Source organism: Mesoplodon densirostris, chromosome 6 (genome assembly GCF_025265405.1).
Source record: "Mesoplodon densirostris isolate mMesDen1 chromosome 6, mMesDen1 primary haplotype, whole genome shotgun sequence".
In the NCBI taxonomy this organism is placed as follows: Eukaryota; Metazoa; Chordata; class Mammalia; order Artiodactyla; family Ziphiidae; genus Mesoplodon; species Mesoplodon densirostris.
In genome coordinates, this window is record NC_082666.1 from 40,635,702 (window position 1) to 40,657,509 (window position 21,808).

Consider the following 21,808-nt stretch of genomic DNA (forward strand, 5'->3'; position numbering starts at 1 on the left):
GCTTCTCTTGCTGCGGAGCACGGGCTCTAGGCATGTAGGCTTCAGTAGTTGTGGCACACGGGCTCAGTAGTTGCTGCTCACGGGCTCTAGAGTGCAGGCTCAGTAGTTGTGGCACAGGGGCTTAGTTGCTCCACAGCATGTGGGATCTTCCCGGGCCAGGGCTCGAACCCGTGTCTCCTGCATTGGCAGGCGGATTCTTAACCACTGTGCCACCAGGGGAGCCCCGAAACATAGGTTCATCTTTAAAGAATAAATGTTTCCACAGTATAATGTCAAATGAAAATTTTAGCAGCCTAATTTCCAGTTCTAAGATATGTTTTCTCCCCTTCCTATGACCTCTACCCCTATTTTAACATTGCTAAAATCAGGATGCATCTTATATTCAGTGTTTATGCTTACCATAATAATGTGTGTGTGTCCCACTGTTATTTACTTGGTGAGGCATTCGCAAAAGGGAGGAAGCTCAGCAGTTCCAGCCATCAGGAAGTCAGGTTCCATGTTTTACTCATTAACCCTCATTAACCAAATATATGCTGCTTAGATGCTCTCTTCCACAAAGGGCCTTAAAATGGGAACTGAATGACTAATTGCAGTATTACATTTCCCCTGGAGCCAGTAGCCAAATAATTCCCACTTTAAATTGTAGAAATTATGTGAAGCAGTTAGGGTCTGAAAGTTAAAGACTAAGTCATATGCCTCAATCCTGCAGGTGGTTCATAGTCAGGATTTACCGCTTTGCTTCAGTCCAGGGACAAAGTAAAGCACTAGAAATTCAAGGATACCATTTAAATTCTGGATCTATCATTAATTTGCTGGGTGCTACAGGCAGTTACAGAAACACTCTGGGCTCTCATTCTTCATCTGTTAAAGGATATCAACTGTCCCTACAGAATGTCTAAGGATATTAAGAGTAACTAATGAGATTGTTTTGGTTCCACCATAACTCAAATATTCTCCCACTCATATCTGTTTCCTCTTTTACCACACACGAAGGCCCCAATCTCCCACCCCTTGAATGATTCAACCTATTAAGGAAATCAGCTACACGCCTGCAGCTAATAACATAGTTCTGCTTCACTACTTCTTGAATGAATTTTATTTTCTTCCAATCTTCTATAAGAATCTATTCAGTTTCAAAATGGTAGGTGTTAACAAGAAATCAAAAGCATAAAGAACCAAAGAGAGATGTCACCTGGTCCATGGCAACAGCCTCTGACTGTGGCTTCTGTGGGAAACAGAAGCAATCAACATGGAATGCCCTAACTCTTCCACTACCAAATCTACCATCCTACCTGCACCCACCTCCACATGTGCCTCTTCTTCTTTGAGAGTGGGAGAATGTTTTCTGTGCCCATCAAAGACTCACTCTACTCTCATTCTAGACCCCCCATCCTTCTCACCACAATGATGCATATGGTTGCTGCCAACATCACCTGTCTTCTCATTCTCTCCTTTCTCATCAGTTTCTTCCTCTTTACTCATATCATTCTCATCAGTGTACAAACATGCTCTGATAAAGTCTGTCCTTAAAACATCCCCACTTGACTTCACATCCTTATCCAGCAACCTCCCTATTCCTCTGCTCCTTTAGAGTGGGACTCCTTCAAAGAGCTTCCTTACTAGATATCTCAACTTTCTTGGCCCCCCATTCTCTCCTTAACTCACTCCAATTAAGCTTTCTTTCCCACAATGCTGTCACCATTGTTCTTTTTAAGGTCACCTCCACTGGACCAAATCCAATAGCCCATTCTCAGGCCATGTATATTTCACTTCCAGTGGCTGACACACTTGGCCACCACATCTCAGTCCTCATACCTCTTATCTTTTCTTTCTATCTCCTTCCATGATGTGCTTCTTGGTCCCATGACTTTTAATACCACCTGTATCCTAAAGAACCCCTCCAAATTCATATCTCCAACCATGAGCTTCCCTTTGAATTCCGGCTACATTGCCACTTAGACATTTCAAACACAACAAATTTAAAATCAGTCCTGATCTTCCCCAACAACCTTATTCTTTCCCTGCCATTTCCATCTCAATAAAATAGCACCAACATTTTGTTCAGGCCCTAAATCTTGAAGTTGTCCCCGATTCCTCTTTCTCTCACATCTTACATACAATCCACTCTAAAATCTCATCAATTCAATCTTCAAAATATCCCAAATTTGAACATTTCTTACCTCATTCACTGTTACCACCCTAGTCTAAGCTACCATTATCTCTCATATAGATTTCTCTGTTAGCTTTCTAATTTGTATACCTGCTCTGCTCTTACCTGCCCCTATCCCCCAACCCCAAATATCAGGCATCCATCCAGAATCACATTTTCAAGGTATAAATCAAATCATGTTACTCGCTACACAAAACCTTCAGGTGGTTCCCCCATATCACTCAGAATAAAAGACCTAGAAGGCCCTACAAAATTGTATCATCCATAGCTTCTCCAGCTCCACTCTCTATCACTCTTTCCTTTGTTCATTCAACACCAGCTACCTGGCCTTCTTTCAACTTGCTAAGTATATTCCTACCTCTCCCTGGCCTTCTCTCCCTTGCTTCATTCAGATCTGTGCTCAAATACCACATTAGCAGAAAGTTCCACCTGAACTCGCCATAAAAAAATAGCAAGTTTCCTCACTCTCAGTTCCCTTACCCTGCTTTATCCTACAGAGCACTTTCATTACCTGGCTACATATTACACGTTCATTTGTTTGTTTATTATGACTTCCTCAACAGAACTTAAGCTCCATGATGGAATGGACTTTGTCTGTTCTGAGTCCCTCGAATAGTACTTGGCACATAGTAAGTGTTCAATAAATATTTGTTAATTGACAGGTTGAGTAAATGATTAAATTCCTGGGCTTCTTCACTTTTTTCTGAAATGGACACATTTTTATTGCCACGTGGACTGGCTCAGGTAACTTACTCCCTGGCCTAAAAGGCTTCACACCATCCTACCTGAACTCCATTCCCATAGATAGCCCCTTGCTTGCTCTGGCTTCACAGGCAGCCCTCAGAAAATGTCCATCAGCCCCTGAGACCATGAATTCTTCCAGGGCACAGATTTTGGATTTATCTTTCACCCCCAGTGCTAGGGGTTTCTGGCACAAAGTGGCTATTGACTATGTGTTTTTGGATTTAAATAATATGCTAGATATGACTGAGCAACTCCATGGAGAAAAATAAATAGCCCAGATATAGTTAGATGAAGCAATAACTATACCTAGGTTTACTCAAGAATTATTTTCATAGCATAGATCTTTTCCATAGCATAGGGCCCAACAATCAGATAGTAATAATTGAAAAAAAATAACACCAAGACATATATAAAAAGACAGGAAGGTATGTTGAAGGGAAACAAAAAGCCAAGTGCAAATAGTATAGCTCAGGCTATAAGAGAAAAAACTATGAGACAGTATAATCTTTTCCTTTCTGAAGAGTAATAGGGTGTTCAAGAGCCATAATCATTACAGTAATACTAGACAAGACAAAAAAAAGAGTCCTGGTCAAATTGAACGCTTTATCCATAATTTCCATTAAAAAAACTTGGTTCAAAGGTTCATGGGCATTCTATGCCCAGTACCCAACCTACCCAGTAGGCTAAAGGAGCAAGAATGATGATAATATAAACTAGACATTCATTCACTGGTTGAGCCTCTTCTAAATGCCAGACTGTGCCAGGCACTGAGAATATATGTACGAATAAGACACAGTAGACCATGAGGTCCTTGAGAACTGAGGCTAAGAGAAGGAGGCATGGACACAGACCATCATAACAGAGTACAAAAAGTGTAATAATAAAAACACATGGAATGTACAATGGGAAAGAAGAAAGCTAAAATGAACTCACTCTGGAGAATCAAAGATGGATCACCAAGGATGAAAGTCCTGAAATGGTTTTTCTAGGACAAGTAGAAGCTTGTCAGACAGCAAGGGAGGGGAGTGGGGAAACAGGGAGGGCAAGTTAGGCAAAGCAACAAGATGTGAAAAGGTGCAGAGGCACAAAAACCTCAAATTGTGAAGGAATCTGGACAGAGAGTTCTGTGTTGAGACATGGGCAGAGGCAGGCAGGGAAGGACCTCGTGTATGATGCTAAAGGGATAAGCAGCCAATTCTAGTTACTTTTCAGGCAGGTTGGATAACCAGGTTTGCATTTTAGAAGGATGATTCTGACAGCAGTGTAGAGAATGGATTTGAGGGGAGCAGGTCCAGAGGCACGAGTACCCAAGAGAAGCCTTCCTCAAAAGCTCAAGTGAGATGCTAGGGTCTCTAATCAGGAAGCACCTGCAGAAGGGAGAGAAGATGGCTGATTTCAAAGGTACTTTGGAGGAAAAACAGGTAGTGTTTGGTGACTAGTAGACGTAGCGAATGTGAGGTCAGCAAGAGTTCAGGCTAACTTGAAGGTTTGTGTCTTAAGTCACTGAATGGATGTCCCACTAACCAAGATAGAAGAGGGGAAGAGGGGAGGGAGGAAGATGACAGCTGTTAAAGAGATGGCTGTGTCTGTGCCTGCTCAACTCGGCCTGGGTGCGGCAGTGGGGCCTCCATTACACTCAGCTTGTTCCCCAGAGCTTCCAGAGCTGGCCTGAGGAGAAAATAGGTGTGAGTGCCCTGGACTCTGGCCTCTCTGAAGAGATGTGGTGTCACAGGGCTGGGGACACTGCTTCCCTGGCATTGTGCCCTCACACCTGTTGCACCATACAAACACCACATTAAATAAAGCAGAGGTGACATGGTCACCCCATCTGCTGACAGAAACTGAAAAACCACAGGACTTGGCATCCTATAGCCTTCAAACTGTATCGTAAGTTTAATGGCACATGAATAAGTTTTTGGAGGGTGAGCATGGAATTTTTGGAGACTTCAACATTTTCTTCTGTTTGTTCCTTCTTACGTATTATTACTTCCATGTAAGATAAACATTCCAGTTATAGTCTGAAAACATTTTTGAATTTTATTCACTTTTGGTAAATAAAAATGGATTAATAAGTGTTTATTTTCTAAACTATCACTACTATAATCAATTTCAATAAGCTTTTATTAGTATCATTATAATACAGACTACAAGAAAAAATGAAAGTACCATAAAGTCCTTTGAGAAAAACTCTTGGTTCATGCAGGGTAACCAAATGTTAACTAAAAGAATATAGGTCCAGTGGAGTTCTGGTTTCAAGTTGTATGGAATAAGCCCACTTGACCCTCTCTCTCCCAATGAATGCAAATCTGAAACACTGACAGAATGCATGGAACAACTATTGGAAGACTCTGAAAAATAAATTGTAGGAGGAGATTTGTACATGAAGACCAGAATTCAAAATACTATTGAACCAGTGGTGAAATCCCCATTTTTCCCACAGCATTCCCCAGAGGAAACTCAAAAGCAATCTGAAAACCAATGAAAAGCACCAAGACAAGGACAGATAGCACTCCAGGAGAAATCCTCTAATTCAAAGGGGGAGTAGGATGGAGAGGAAGAACACTTAAAGCTCAGAGGGAGGGGAGGGGAGACACATGGAAAGAAATCCCCCACTTCCTCTTTTTTCTTTCTTTCTCCCTCCCTCCCTCCCTCCCTTCCTCTCTCCCTCCCTCCCTTCCTCCCTCCCTTCCTTCCTCCCTTCCTCCCTTCCTTCCTTCCTTCCTTCCTCCCTTCCTTCCTTCCTCTCTCCCTCCCTCCCTTTCTCTTTCTCTCTTTCTTTCTTTCTCTCTTTCTCTCTTTCTTTCTTTTTTGCATGTGGGATCTTAGTTTCCCAACCAGAGATGGAACACATGCCTCCTGCAGGGAAGCATGGAGTCTTAACTCCTGGACCGCCACGAAGTCCCATTACTCTTCTTTTCTTTCCTCTCTTTGCTCACATCCTACCCCCAGGCAATTCTGAGTGGCTGTGGTGACTGGAAGTAGAGACTTTGGGGTGGAAAACACCTAAAACTGAGGGTGGGAACCTTCCTTTACTTTTGGAGAAGCTGTGATCCCAAGAGGCTGGGGAAAACACCTATTGCTTTTTTTTCTTTTTTCTTTTCCTATGTCTATACTCTTGCTGCTTGGCCCTGAACAAGGGCAGAGTTGTGGGCATTATGTGAAAGAGGAGGGTAACTAAAGCTCCAGCTTTCTGGCCAGAGCACCAAAAAAAAGGAGGCCCAGGTAACCAGACAGTACTAGAGAGAATGCAGAGAGAGAGGGGCTCAGGAACCCACAACATTGTTTACAAATTCCTAAGCTTAGTCCCAAGCTGTGCAAGTAGGGATCTGATCATAAAAGGCGTACCAAAGACATTGAGAGCTGCACTAAGGGAAAGACCATCTCCCAGTGCCCACTGGGTGGTACACATGAGGGACAGGTCCAAACAGCACTGCAAAGACTTTTACAACAGAGCAGACATTGAAACCATAACCTTACAGAAGGCTGGTCATAACTTCTTGCCTAAACCCAATTGTATCAACTACCTGCTCTTAAAAAAAGAAATCAACATAATCCATAGGTTTAAACAAGACCCAAAATTTCATAATATTCAAAATGTCCAAGATACAATCCAAAATTACTTTGCATATGAAGAATCAAGAAAATTTCAATTACGTGGGAAAAGACAGTCAACAGATGACAGTGTGGAGATGACAGAAATGTTGAAATTACCCAACAAATACTTTAACATAGCAATTGTAAAAATGCTCAGCAAAGTGAGGCTGAACACCTTGAAATGAATAAAAAAAATAGAAAGTCTCAGCAAAGAAACAGAAGTCATATGTAGCATTACTTACAATAGCTAAATTATAGAAACAATCTAAGTGTCCATCAATGACTGAATGGATAAAGAAAATGTGATACACACACTCACACACACCACAATGGAATATTATTCAGCCATAAAAAAGAAGGAAATCCTGCCATTTGTGACAACATGGATGGACCTTGAGGTCATTATGCTAAGTCAGACACAGAAAGACAAAAGTACAAACAACTTATGATCTCACTTATATATGGAATCTTAAAAAAAAAATCTCATAGATACAGAGAATAGATTGGAAGTTGCCAGAGGTGGGGGGTGAAGAAGGTCAAAAGGTACAAACTTCCAGTTATAAAAGAACTAAATCCTAGGATGTGAGGTTCAGCATGGTGACTATAGGTGATAATACTGTATTGTACATCTGAAAGTTGCTAAGAGAGATCTTAAAAATTCTCATCACAAGAAAAAATTATAACTATGTGCAGTGATGGATGTTAACTAGACTTATTGTGGTGATAATTTCACAATATATACAGATAACTAATCATTATGTTGTACACCTGAAACTAATACAATGTTACAAGTCAATCATATCCCAATTTAAAAAAAGAAATAAAAGATATAAAGCAGAGACAAATGAAAATTTTAAAACTGAAAAATATAATAACCAATATTTTAAAAAGCCACTTCATTGAATAGGCTCCATAGCAGATTAGAAGTGACAGAGAAAAGAGTCAGTAAACTTTAAGATATAGTGATAGAACACAAGCTGAATAACAGAGAGAAAAAAATTTTTTTTAATGCTCAAAACCTCAGGGACCTGCAGCCACTAAAAGGGCTAATATTTGTTTCATTAAAGTCCCAGAGAGGAATATTACTTAGCCATGAAAAGAATGAAATATTTCCATTTGCAGCAACTTGGATGGATCTAAAGAATATTATGCTTAGTGAAATAAGTCAGAGAGAGAAAAACAAATACTATATGATATTACTTATAGGTGGAATCTAAAAAATAGTACAAATGAATCTATATACAAAACAGAAACAGACTCATAGACATAGAAAACATATGGCAAATTCGGAGTATGGAATTAACATATACAAACTACTATACATAAAATAGATAAGCGGGCTTCCCTGGTGGCGCAGTGGTTGAGAGTCTGCCTGCCAATGCAGGGGACACGGGTTCATGCCCCGGTCCAGGAAGATCCCACATGCCGCGGAGCGACTAGGCCCGTAAGCAATGGCTGCTGAGCCTGCGCATCTGGATCCTGTGCTCTGCAATGGGAGAGGCCACAACAGTGAGAGGCCTGCATACCACAAAAAAAAAAAAAAAAAAAGATAAGCAATAAGGATTTACTGTATAGAACAAGGAATTATATTCAGTATCTTGTAATAACCTATAATGGAATATAATCTGAAAGGAAGACCTGAATCACTATGCTGTACACCTGAAACTAACATAATATTATAAATCAATTGTACTTCAATTTAAAAAAATCCAGAGAGAAGAGAAAAACTGTAGTACAGAAAAAAAATTTGAGGATATAACATCTGACAACTACACAAATTTGGCAAAAGACATAAACTTACAGATTTAAAAAGACGAGCAAAGCTTAAACAAAATAGAAATCAATTCCAAGACAAATCATAACCAAACTGCTGAAAACTAAGGACAAAGAAAAAAATCTTGAAAGCAGCCGGAGAAATCACTTATAAGAGAAACTGTGTAATTCTCATCAGAAACTATGGAGGCCAGAAGAAAGTAACAACATTTTAAAAGTGTCAGAAGAAGGGCTTCCCTGGTGGTGCAGTGGTTGGGAGTCCGCCTGCCGATGCAGGGGACACGGGTTTGGGCCCCGGTCCGGGAGGATCCCACATGCTGCGGAGTGGCTGGGCCCGTGAGCCATGGCCGCTGAGCCTGTGAGTACGGTGCTCCGCAACGGGAGAGGCCACAGGGGTGAGAGGCCCGTGTACCGCAAAAAAAAAAAAAAAAAAAAAAAAAAAAAGTGTCAAAAGAAAAGAACTATCTACCCAGAATTCTATGTCAAAATATCCTTCAAGAATGAAGGTGAGGGCCTCCCTGGTGGCGCAGTGGTTAAGAGTCCGCCTGCCGATGCAGGGGATACGGGTTCGTGCCCCGGTCTGGGAGGATCCCACATGCCGCGGAGCGGCTGGGCCCGTGAGCCATGGCCGCTGGGCCTGCGTATCCGGAGCCTGTGCTCCGCAACGGGAGAGGCCACAACAGTGAGAGGCCCGCATACCGCAAAAAGAAAAAAAAAAAAAAAAAAAAAAGAATGAAGGTGAAATGACATTCTCAAATGAAGGTAAATTAAGATAATTTCTTGTCAGCATATCTGCTCTAAAACAATTGCTTAAGGAAGTTCTTCAAACACAAGAAAAATAAAACCAGAAAAAAAAAAAACATGCAACATTGGGAATGAAGGAAAAGCAAGAGAAAGGGTAAATATCTGTGTACATATAATAGACTAATCTTCTCTCATTGAATTCTTTAAAATATGCTTAATAATTGAAAGTAAATATAATATTGTATGATGAGATTAAAAACTTTAAAAACAAGAATTAATACCACAAAAGATGTGGTCTCTGAAAATAGCAGAATTAACTGGAAATCAATAATAGAAAGATAGGGACTTCCCTAGAGGTCCAGTGGTTAAGACTTCGTGCTTCAAACACAGGGGGTGCGTGTTCGACCTCTGGCTGGGGAACTAGAATCCCACATGCCACATGGCATGGCCAAAAGAATAATAATAAAAATAATAGAAAGATAAATGGAGAATTTGTAAACAACTGGAAATCAAATAGCACACTTCTAAACAACCCATTGGTCAAAGGGAAAATCTCAAAGGAAATTAGAAAATATTGACTTGAACAAAAATGAAAAAATATCAAGATATGTGGAATACAGCTAAAACAGTGCTAAAGGAAAATTTATGCTATTAAATGTTTATATAAAAAAGAAGAAAGGTCTCAAATCAATAAGCTGAGCTTCTACCTTAAGAAACTGGAAAAAAAAGAAGAGTAAAATAAATTCACAGCAAGCACAGGCAGGAAACAATAAAAATAAGAGCAGAAACCTATTAAATTGTCAATATAAAAAGCAAAAACAACAGAAAACTCAAAGACACCAAAAGTTGGTTTTGCAGAAGATCAATAAAAGTGATAAATCTCTAGCAAGATGACAAAGAAACAAAGAAAAAAAGCAAATTACCAATATCAGGAATGAAATTGTATCTACAGAGTCTGAAGACATTAAAAGGATGACAAGGGGATACTATAAACAACTCTATGTACACAAATTTGACAACTTAGATAAAAGAAAACAATTGCATGAAAACTACAAACTACCAAAACTCTGCCAAGATGAAACAGATAACCTTAATAGTACTATAACTTTAATGAAATTGAATTTGTAGTCAGAAACCTTCTGATAAGGAAATTCTCCAGACCCAGATAGTTTCATTGGTGATTTCTACCAAACATTTAAAGAATAAACAACACCAATTCTATACAATCTCTTCCAGAAAAAGAAGAGGAGGTAATTAATACTTGCCAACTCAGTTTATAAAGCCAGAATTATCCTGACATCAAAACTAATCAAAAAGTATAAAAAAAGAAAACTGTAGACCAGTATCCCTCATGAACATAGATGCAAAAATCCTCAATAAAATAGTAGAATATTGCATCCAGCAATATATAAAAACAATAATACACCACAACCAAGTGTGGTTTATCTGGAAATGCAAAGCTGGGTCAATATTTGAAAATTAATCAATGTAATCCATCATATTGACAGTCTAAAGAAGAAAACCCACATAATTATACCAATTAACACAGAACAAGCATCTGACAAAGTTCAACATCCATTCATGTTAAAATCTCTCAGCAAACTAGGAATAAAAGAGAGTGTATTCAACCTGGAAAAGACATTTACAAAAAGCTACAGCTAACATCATATTTAATGGTGAAAGACTGAATGCTTTTTCCTTAAGGCAAGGATGTGTTCACTCCTTTTCAACATCATACTGGAAGTCCTAAGAGTGCAACAAGGCAAGAAAAAGAAAGAAAAGTTATACATTTTAGGAAAGAGGAAATAAAACTATTCCATTTGTTGACTTCTAGAACTAAGAAATGAGAAATAAGATCACAACATAGAAGGTCAACCCACAAAAATGAATCATATGGCTATATACTAGCTATGAAAATTGGAAAAAAAAATTTAAAAAGAATACCAGTTATATATTAACTTCAAAAAAGTAAACACTTATGTCTTGATCTAGTAAGACATGTATAGGGTCTTTATATTATAAACTACAAAACACTGCTGAAAGAAATCAAAGACCTAAACAAATGGAGAGACATACTATGTTCATGAACTGGAAGACTCAAAGTAAAGACTCAGTAAAGATCAACGCTTTCCATATTTACCTCTAGATTTAAGGAAAATCTAATCCAACTCCCAGCATAATATTTTTGTAGATATAGATAAATTAATTCTAAAATTTATATGGCCTAGCCAAACAATTTTTTCAATGAGGAAAGCTGGAGGAACTACACTACTTAATTTTAAGAATTATTATAAATCTTCAGTAATCAAGACAGGTACACTATTGGAGAAGAGAGAAAACACAGAAATCAATGGAAAAGATTAGAAAGTCCAGAAATAAACCCACACAAAAATGGTTAGAAATTTTTTGCAAAGGCAATTCAATGGAGAAAGAGTAGTATTTCAACAAATGATGTTAAAACACCATTGGCCATACGAAGACAAAAAAATGAACGTTGACTTAAACTTCATACCTTATCAAAAAGTTATCTTAAATTAATCATAGACCAAAATACAAAGCATAAAATTATAACATTTTTAAAAAACATAGACAATCTCCATGACGTGGAAAGAATTCCTAGACATGACACCAAATACAAAATCTATAAAAGAAAAGATTGATAAATTGGACTCCATCAAAATGAAAATAGTTTGTTCTGTAAAAGATACTGTTAAGGGAATAAAAAGACAAACTACAGATTGGGAGAAAATATTTGCAAATCACATATCTGACAAAGGACTTGTATCCAAAATAAATAACTAACTTTCAAAACTCATTGGTAAGAAGACAAACAACCCAATTAATAATAGGCAAAATGGGCTTCCCTGGTGGCACAGTGGTTAAGAGTCTGCCTGCCAATGCAGGGGACACGGGTTCGAGCTCTGGTCCAGGAAGATCCCATCATGCCGTGGAGCAACTAAGCCCGTGCTCCACAACTACTGAACCCACATGCCACAACTACTGAAACCCACATGCCTAGAACCCGTGCTCCACAACAAGAGAAGCCACCGCAATGAGAAGCCCACGCACCGCAATGAAGAGTAGCCCCCGCTCAACACAACTAGAGAAAGGCCGTGTGCAGCAACAATGACACAACGCAGCCAAAAATAAATAAATAAAAATTAAATAAAATAATAATAGGCAAAATATCTGAACAAATACTACACCAAAGAAAATAAGCATATGAAAAAAGGTTCAACATCATGAACTATAGGGAAATGCAATGAGAAACCGTTACATGCTAATAGAATGACGGAAATTTTAACAACTGACAATACCAAGTGTTGCCCAGTATGAAGAGCAAGCGGTGTCTTGTTCATTGCTGATCAGAATGTAATAGTGAAAAACCACTTCGCAAAATAGGACATTTTTTAAAAAATTAAACATACACTTACCATATGACCCAGCAATCCTCTCTTAGCTATTTACCACAGAGAAATGAAAACTTATGCTCACACAAAAACCTGTACATGAATGTTTACAGGAGTTCTGCGCATGTCTGAAGTTACATGGAAATTACATTTTCCTTGAAAAAGGTGTGTGTGCCTCTGTGCCTTTGGGCGCATGCACAAACACACACATACACACACAAACTAGCAGGAAGAAAAGTGAACCAAATGCACGTAATCTCATCAAGGCTCTTTCTCCTATAAACATACACAGCTCCATGCCCCCACCCTGCACCACTGCATCTCTGACCTCAAGATCCCCTGCTCTGGGACTGACTGATTTTCTAGGGAAAAAGAGATAGACAAAGAATGGTAGAAGAATCCAGAAAAAGCCCGCTGAAACCTCAATCAGTTGATCAAAGGAGGCTTTGAGCTCACTGCCTAGAAGAGACACTGGGACTAGCCATAAATAAAGAATTGCCTTGGCCCTCTACTCTCTCCACTCATTTACTCTTTGGAATTTTACAGATACTATTTTGACTGAAGCAAAAAGGAAGTAAGTTCAAGCAGTCACCTATAAACTCTGTGTTAAAGCCTTTGCTCTCACCTGGTTTAAAGAGAAAGAAATATAACAAAATTTTAGTATAATCAGAAGCCTCAATACCTTTCTTAGAGAGGCCTTGCATCTCTAACTCAAGTCACTGGGAAATGTAGGAAACCAAGTTAGAGATGTGACAGCAAGTTAGACTTACTTTAAAGGAGAAAAAAGAGGCTTATTTGATGATAGAAAATTTTCTATACCCCCTTCCATCAGTCACCAGATTCTCCCCAGTGTCCTGGTTGTTTCTAGTAATGTAATGAAGGAAAACACTGGTCAAGGTAAGGAAGGAACAGATCAAGGGTGATCACAGAGCACGCAACAGTTGAGCCGAAGCAAAACCCTGACTACAGCAACCCTTAGTAAAGAGTTAAAGTATATATTATTGTGGAAGAAAATCACTGCTGTATGTCCTGTGGTGGCAACTCCCCTAGCTGGATTCCTGTCCGTCTAATCTATTCTGCTCACTCATTTACATATAATAAAATGCACTAGTTTAAAGGGTGTGTTTTGATGAGTTTTAACAAATCTGTACACCCAAGTAACCACCACAATAGTGAAGATGTACAATATTTTCCATCTTGCCACTTATGCCCCATCCCAGCTAATCTGATCTGTTGCCTATCACTAAAGATTTATCTTTTCTAGAGTTTCATATGAATGGAATTATACCATGCACTCTTTCATATCTGGCTTCTTTTAGCATAATGCTTTTGAGATTCAACTACGTTGCTGGGTGTGTCACTTCTTTTACAGGCATACCTCATTTAATTGCACTTCACTTTATGGCGCTTTGCAGGTATCCTATTTTTCACAAATTGAAGGTTTGTAGCAAGCCTGCATTGTCAGATAATGGTTAGTATTTTTTAGCAATAAAACATTTTTAATTAAGGTACGTGGATTGTTTTTTAGATATAATGATATTGCACACTTAATAGAGTACAGTATAGTTTAAACATAACTTTTATATGGACTGGGAAACCAAAAAATTCATGTGACTTGCTTTATTGTGATATTTGTTTCTATTGCAGTGATCCGGAATGGAACCCGAACTATCTCCAAGGTTGCCTGTAATGTTGAGTAGGATTCCATTATATGGATAGTATGGATCTACCACAATTTGTTTACCCATTCTCCTAATGGTGGATGTCTGGTTGTTTCTAGTTTAAGTGGCAATGAACATTGGTATATAAATCTTTGTGTGGACATACACACAATTTTAATTTAGTTTTAATTTCTCTTGGGGAACTATCTAGAAATGGAATTGATAAGTCATTTGGTAAATGTATGCTTAACTTATAAACTGCAAAACTGTTTTCCAAAGTGTTTGTACCATTTTGCATTCCCACCAGAAATGTATGAGTGGTTTAGTTGCTCCACATCCTTGTCAACGCTTGCTACTATCAGTCAGTCTTTTCAATTTTATCCATTCTAATGTGTAGAGGTCAACTGAGGTGACTTTGAGGTGCAATTTGCATTTCTCTGATGACCAGTGATGTTGAGCACATTTTCAATTGTTTGTTAACAATTTATATATCTACTTCTCTAAAGTATCTGTTAAAAAATCTTTTTTAAATTATAGTTGATTTATAATATTATATTAGTTTCAGATATACAACATAGTGATTTTAAAAAATCTTTCATCAATTATTTATTGAATTCTCTTCCTATTATTGAATTGTAAGAGTTATTTATTTATTATGGATAAAAGTCCTTTGTCAGAAACATATATTGTGAATATTTTCTCCCAGTCTGTTGGCTTGCCTTTTCAGTTTCTTAACTATGTCTTCCAAATAACAGAAATTTAAAATTCTGATGAGGTCCAATTGAACCTGCTCCCCCTGCAGTGGAAGCCCAGAGGCCTAACCACTGGACTGCCAGGGAAGTCTGCTTATGCTTTTTTTTTTTTTTTTTTTTTTTTTGGCGGTACGCAGGCACCTCACTGTTGTGGCCTCTCCCGTTGCGGAGCACAGGATCTGGACGCACAGGCTCAGCGGCCATGGCTCACGGGCCTAGCCGCTCCGCGGCATGTGGGATCTTCCCGGACCGGGGCACGAACCCGTGTTCCCTGCATCGGCAGGTGGACTCCCAACCACTGTGCCACCAGGGAAGCCCACGCTTATGCTTTTTTTTTTTTTTTTTTTTTTTTGCGGTATGCGGGCCTCTCACTGTTGTGGCCTCCCCCGTTGCGGAGCACAGGCTCCGGACGCGCAGGCTCAGCGGCCATGGCTCACGGGCCCAGCCGCTCCGCGGCATATGGGATCCTCCCAGACTGGGGCACGAACCCGTATCCCCTGCATCGGCAGGCGGACTCCCAACCACTTGCGCCACCAGGGAGGCCCCGCTTATGCTTTTTTATGGAAGTTTTATGTTACTTTTTACTTTAGGTTTATGATCCACTTTGAGTAAATTTTTGTGTATTGCATAAGGTAAGCATCAATATTTGTCTCTAATATGGCTATCTAGTTGTTCCAGAACTATTTGTTGAAAAGACTGTCCTTTTCCACCATGAACTAACCTGGCATCTCTGTTGAAAATGAACTGACCATATACGTATGGGTCGACTTTTATATTTCCTACCCTTTATTGTGCCTCTTCCTTTCTCAAGAATCTATAATGACTCCACACTGCCCATCATATCAAGTATAAATTTCCCATTCTGACATCAAAGTGTTTAAGTCCAGCAACTTTCTGGTTCAGCTAGACCTACCTCAACCTCCACCACCATTTCCTGAATATTGTACACCATTCTCACTGCTGCCCTATCACCCCATTCATGCCATTTTTCTTTATCAGCCTGGGATGCTTTCCTACCATCCTCAAAACATTTCCTATCCTTCCACATTCCTTGATAATTGTATGCAACAAAGATCTCTTCTCTCACTGCCTATAGTGCTTACGATGCTTACACTACATGCAAATGTCATACCCTTTCATCTTTAAATGTGATTCAATAGGTAGGCATTGGTTATATAGAAGTGAAAATAAAGGATCATCACCCAGAAAGTCACAGACTAATGAGGAAAGAATCAAGTAAACAGGCAAAAATAATTCAATATACTCTCTTATACTGTTCACTACATCATGTTATAATTGTTTCATGATGTACATCTTGTATCCTTCAAATATTTCAGAATGTAGCTCTAAAAGGACTCTTTTTTAAACAAAACAATACCAATATTATACCTTAATACTGTAATAATTCCTTAATATTAACTATCCAGTCAGTTTTCAAATTTCCTCGATAGTCTCATAAATGTTCACTTACAGCTGGTTTGTCCAAACTGTTATCCAAATAAGGTCCATATATTGGAATTGGTTGGTATTTCTCTAAGTTTCTTTCAGGTTCCTCTCTCTCTCTCTCTCTCTCTCTCTCTCTCTCCTTGCAATTTATTTGTTGAATAAACCAGGCTGTCTGTCTTATGAGTTTAAGATTGCCTAGATATTGCTCATTGTATTCTTGTAGTGTTATTTAATTTGTTATGCTGTCATCTGTATCTCCTGTAAATTGGTGATCAGATCTAGAGGCTGGATCAAATTCAGGTTGGTTTTAGTTGGGAAAGAATATTTCAATGAAAGTGTGTTGTATATCACCATGAGAAGGCACAAACGACCATTGCCTAGATCCATTAAGTAGGTGTTGCAAATCGGTAATATCACATTCTACCATTACTGGTTTTTTTTAACTAGAATATTGAACAGTTTATTTTCTGTTTTTGCATAAATCAGGTGACAAACATTATTTTTTTTTTTTTTTTTTTTTTTTGCTGTACGCGGGCCTCTCACTGCTGTGGCCTCTCCCGTTGCGGAGCACAGGCTCCGGACACACAGGCCCCGCGGCCAAGGCTCGCGGGCCCAGCCGCTCCGCGGCACGTGGGATCCTCCGGGATCGGGGCACGAACCCGCGTCCCCTGCATCGGCAGGCGGACTCCCAACCACTGCGCCACCAGGGAGGCCCGACAAACATTATTAAGTTTGCCAAATACTGTCATCTTTTGGCAATGTTAACGTCTCTGGCTTGATCTATTTTCTTTGTGTGTGTGTGTGTGTGTGTGTACTGTTCTTTATTATTTTGATTTATTATTATCATTATTATTTATAGTTTTCTTTAAAAAACTTAGGTTTTTTGTTTGTTTGTTTGTTTGTTTTGCAGTACACGGGCCTCTCACCGCTCTGGCCTCTCCCGCTGCGGAGCACAGGCTCCGGACACACAGGCCCAGCAGCCATGGCTCACGGGCCCAGCTGCCCCACGGCACGCGGGATCCTCCCGGGCCAGGGCACGAACCTGTGTCCCCTGCATCGGCAGGTGGACTCCCAACCACTGCGCCACCAGGGAAGCCCCTAAAAAACTTAGTTTTTTATTGAAGTATAATTGATTTATACAATATTATATGAGTTTCAGGTGTACAGCATAGTGATTCAGTATCTTTACAGATTATACTTCATTAAAAGTTATTACAGGATAATGGCTATAATTCCCTGTGCTACAATATATCTTTGATGTTTTTCTATTTTACATATGGTAGCTTATATCTCTTAATCCCATACCACTAATGTGCCTCTCCCCCGTTCCCTCTCCCCACTGGTAACCCCTAGTTTGTTTTCTATGAGTCTGTTTCTGTTTTGCTTTATAGATTCATTTGTATTTTTTTTTCAGATTCTACATATAGGTGATAGGTACAGTATTTGTCTTTCTCTGTCTGACTTACTTCACTAAGCATAATATTCTCTAGGTCCATCCATGTTGGACCATGTCACATCTTCTTTAACCATTAATCTGTTGATGGACACTTGGGTTGTTTCAATATCTTGACTATTGTAAATAATGCTGCTATGAATAGTACATGTATCTTTTCAAATTAGTGTTTTCACTCTTTCCAGATATATACCCAGGAGTAGAACTGCTGGATCATATGGTAGTTCTATTTTTAGTTTTTTGAGGAATCTCCATACTGTTTTCCACAGTGGCTGCACCACCAACAGTGTACAAGGATTCCCTTTTCTCCACAACCTTGCTAACATTTGTTCTTTGTAGATTTCTTGATGATAGTCATTCTGACAGGTATGAAGCAATATCTCATTGTGATGATTAATGATGTTGAATTAATGATTTCTCTAATTATTAGTGATGTTGAACATCTTTTCATGTGCCTATTAGCCATCTGTATATATTCTTTGGAAAAATGTCTATTCAAGTCTTCTGCCCATTTTTTGACTGGGTTGTTTGCTTTTCTGATATTGAGTTGTATGAGCTATTTATATATTTTGGATATTAACCCCTTGTCAGTCATATCATTTGCAAGTATTTTCTCCCATTCTGTCAGTTGCCTTTTTGTTTTGTTGATGCAAACAATGAGATTAGAACATTTCCTCACACCATATACAGAAATAAACTCAAAATAGATTAAAGACCTAAATGTAAGACCTGAAACCATAAAACTCCTAGAAGAGAACATAGAACACTCTTTGACACAAATTGTAGCAATATTTTTTTTGGATCTGTCTCCTGAGGCAAAAGAAATAAAAGTAAAAATAAACAAGTGGGACCTAATTAAACTTAAAAGCTTTTGCACAGCAAAGGAAACCATTACTTCTTAATTTATTAGCTGAAATTCTTCTATAAAGAGAAACTAACTTTCTCAACAATTTGATTATGCTGTATGCAAGAAAGACAGGATAAATGCTTGATTCTTTTTCTTCATCTCTTTTTAAAATACTGAGTTAATTCTCTGGCATCCTTAAAAGGCAACCAATTATGTGAATTTATTTTTATTATTATGAACTTGTGGATTTAAACATGTTTGCTGTGTTTTAAACCACTGCAGTTTTTACCCTTTTGATGCTCAAATCGTCCCAGTAGGAACGTCTTCAATTTGGTTCCTGAGTCTTTTGGCAATGGCTCTAGTTGTCTTTGATAGTTTCTTTGCTTTGTGGTATGACAAGAAACTCCAGGCACAAGTTATACATTTCCTGCCCTAAACTGGGAAAAAAATCGTTTCTATAAAGAGTCCTAGTTCCTTTTAGCAAGAAAAGGTACTTAACATCCACACACTATATGCTAGAGATACTCACTGCTACTGTGTTAGACACTATTCCTCAGCCTTTCAGCTGACAAGAGCTGGGAAATATTTTTTTCTCATGATGAGTTCATACAAACACTTCCAACTCAAATTCATGACTGTAAAGTTTTTACTTAACCTCATCAATTTTACATCTGGATCTTATTTCTCCCATGCCTTAAATCTCAGTTATTAAAGATACCAACATAATTATTCATTTGCTTTACCCTACAATAGAATACAATTTCAAAATAACAATACCATCACTACAAATCATGCTAGATAGACCAGAGTAATCTCACTAGGAGTATACAATCAAATTACTGTATTTTAGTCACTTGGAAGAGTTATTCTGTGCAGTTATGCTATCAACCCCAAAACAGAGATAAGTTCATTTGTTTCATTTTGCTTTTAATCTTTAGAGATTGCTTTAAAATAACTAGTTTTGTAATTATATACAATATTTACTTAGTTCCAAAGTCAAATCTACAAAGCAAGTATAGTCAGTAGAAATCTAGCTTCTATCCTTGTCCCTGCCACACTGTTCCCTTCCTTCTGCATAGGTAACCAGTTTTTTAAGATCACCATTTATATTTCCATTGTTTTTGTTAAATACAAATGGAAATGATATTTAACATACCATACACATTTTCTCCATCTTTTTCTTTCCACTTAAAATGTACCTAAAGGTTACCGTATAGCTTTAGAGATAGTCCTCATTCTTCTATATAGCCATATAGTGCTCCACTGTGTGGATGTACCATAGTTTCTTTAAATAGGCCCAAATTAATAGGCATGTGGGTTGTTTTTAGTCTTTTGCTGTGCCAATAAATAACCACATATATGAGTATTTTCATATTTTTGCCAGTGCATCTTTAGTATAATTTCCTAGAAATTGGAGTGTTGAATCAAAAGGCTATCTAATTTTGTTAGATATTGTAAACTCCCCTCTATGGAAGTTAAACCGGTTTGTATTTCTATCAGCAAATTAGACAGCCTGTTTCCCTGTGCTCCACCAACAGAGTATGTTGTCAAATTCTTGTATCTTAGCCAGTCTGATAGGTAAGAAATGACAACTCAGTGCAGTTTTAATTTGCATTTCTCCTATGATGAGCAAAGTTGGGCATCTTTTTATAGTTTTCAGATACTTGCATTTGTTTTCTGTGAACTCTTTGTTTATATCTCTAGCTCATTTTTCTATATGGCTGTGGGGTTTTATATCTTATTCTGTTTTTAGAAGCTCATTATTTATTTGTGGCATAAACTCCAGATATTTTTTCTCAAGGAATCATTTGCTTTGCTTTTTTCTTTACATGCAAACATATTTTGTTTTCATGTCTAATTTATCAGTCTTTTGTTTTATTGGTTCTGGATTTTGAAACCAGGATTTTTTTTCCACTTTCTGGTTAAAAAAGGAATTCACTCATGTTTTCTTCTAGGACTCAACATAACTTTTTTTACTGATCATCCATCACCCTTTCCCCTTCCGTTCCTTAGAAAATGTACAAAAGCAGTCTTTTTTTTCTTTCTTTCTTTCTTTTTTTTGTGGTACGTGGGCCTCTCACTGCTGTGGCCTCTCCCGTTGCGGAGCACAGGTTCCGGACGCGCAGGTTCAGCGGCCATGGCTCACGGGCCCAGCCGCTCCGCGGCATGTGGGATCTTCCCAGACCAGGGCACGAACCCGTGTCCTCTGCATCGGCAGGTGGACTCTCAACCACTGCGCCACCAGGGAAGCCAAAAAGCAGTCTTATACTCAGTCAGTTCATATGTTGGAAGTAGTTCACTTACCATTTTAAAAGTCAAAAACTCGATGCGGCTCATGCCATCATTTTCCTAACACTGTTCTTTCACACACATGAACACTTAAGATTGTGCAGACAATGTAAAGGGTTGCCTGTGAATGCGTCATTGTGTTTCCCTTTTACAGAGCTCCCCTGTGCCACCTGCAGTCATGAAGTCAGATAGTACCCAAACCACCAAATGCCCCAAAAGCCAAGAGAGAGCTAGCGTCAAGGCATTTTGTTCCTTCTCCATTCAGGGAATGAACAGCAAAGGAAATCTAGGTGCAAGAGAACAGATTCTCCCTGGGTCCAGTCAGCACCTGCCAAGTGGCCAGGGCAAGTAAGGGGTATTCACATAGATGTTTTGTGGGTGTTTTTATGGAAGAGAGAACAATTTTGGTAGAAAGAGCAGCTGCAGCCAGCTGCTCAGGGAAATTCTGCCCAGTGCCCTGGCATCATGGGTATGGCCTGTTTTGTAAAGTGCATCCAATTTAGGAATGGGGGGAATAGTTTCTTACTTCTCTTTCCAGAGATATATCATGTTTCCCATCTAAAATATTTCTTCGTCAATAGACTTTTGGAAGAATGACTTCCACAACTGCAGTCTGGTATGTGGTTTGACAATGGCCTCACTTCTTTGGATCTCAAAATAAGGCCACAGAAAAGGCTGACTTTTTCATGTTGAAAAATATAAATCAATGATATTCAGATATTTGATAATAATCTAAAAGGTAATAATATCCAGGCCTAGCTAGCTTTCAATATATAAAGCAGTGATTCTTACACTTGAGTTATATAAGAGTTTTATATATATATATATATATATGCATATGTAGATATATATATAAACTCTTTATATATATCTACATAAACATATGTGTGTGTGTGTGTGTGTGTGTGTATATATATATATAAAA

The 21,808-nt window shown here is 38.6% G+C and overlaps 1 protein-coding gene across 9 annotated transcripts in view; it reads right to left on the reverse strand.

The window, feature by feature from the left end:
- Positions 1 to 21,808, reverse strand: part of AOPEP (aminopeptidase O (putative)) — a 382,430-nt gene that overhangs the window by 240,765 nt on the left and 119,857 nt on the right. The window lies entirely within an intron of this gene.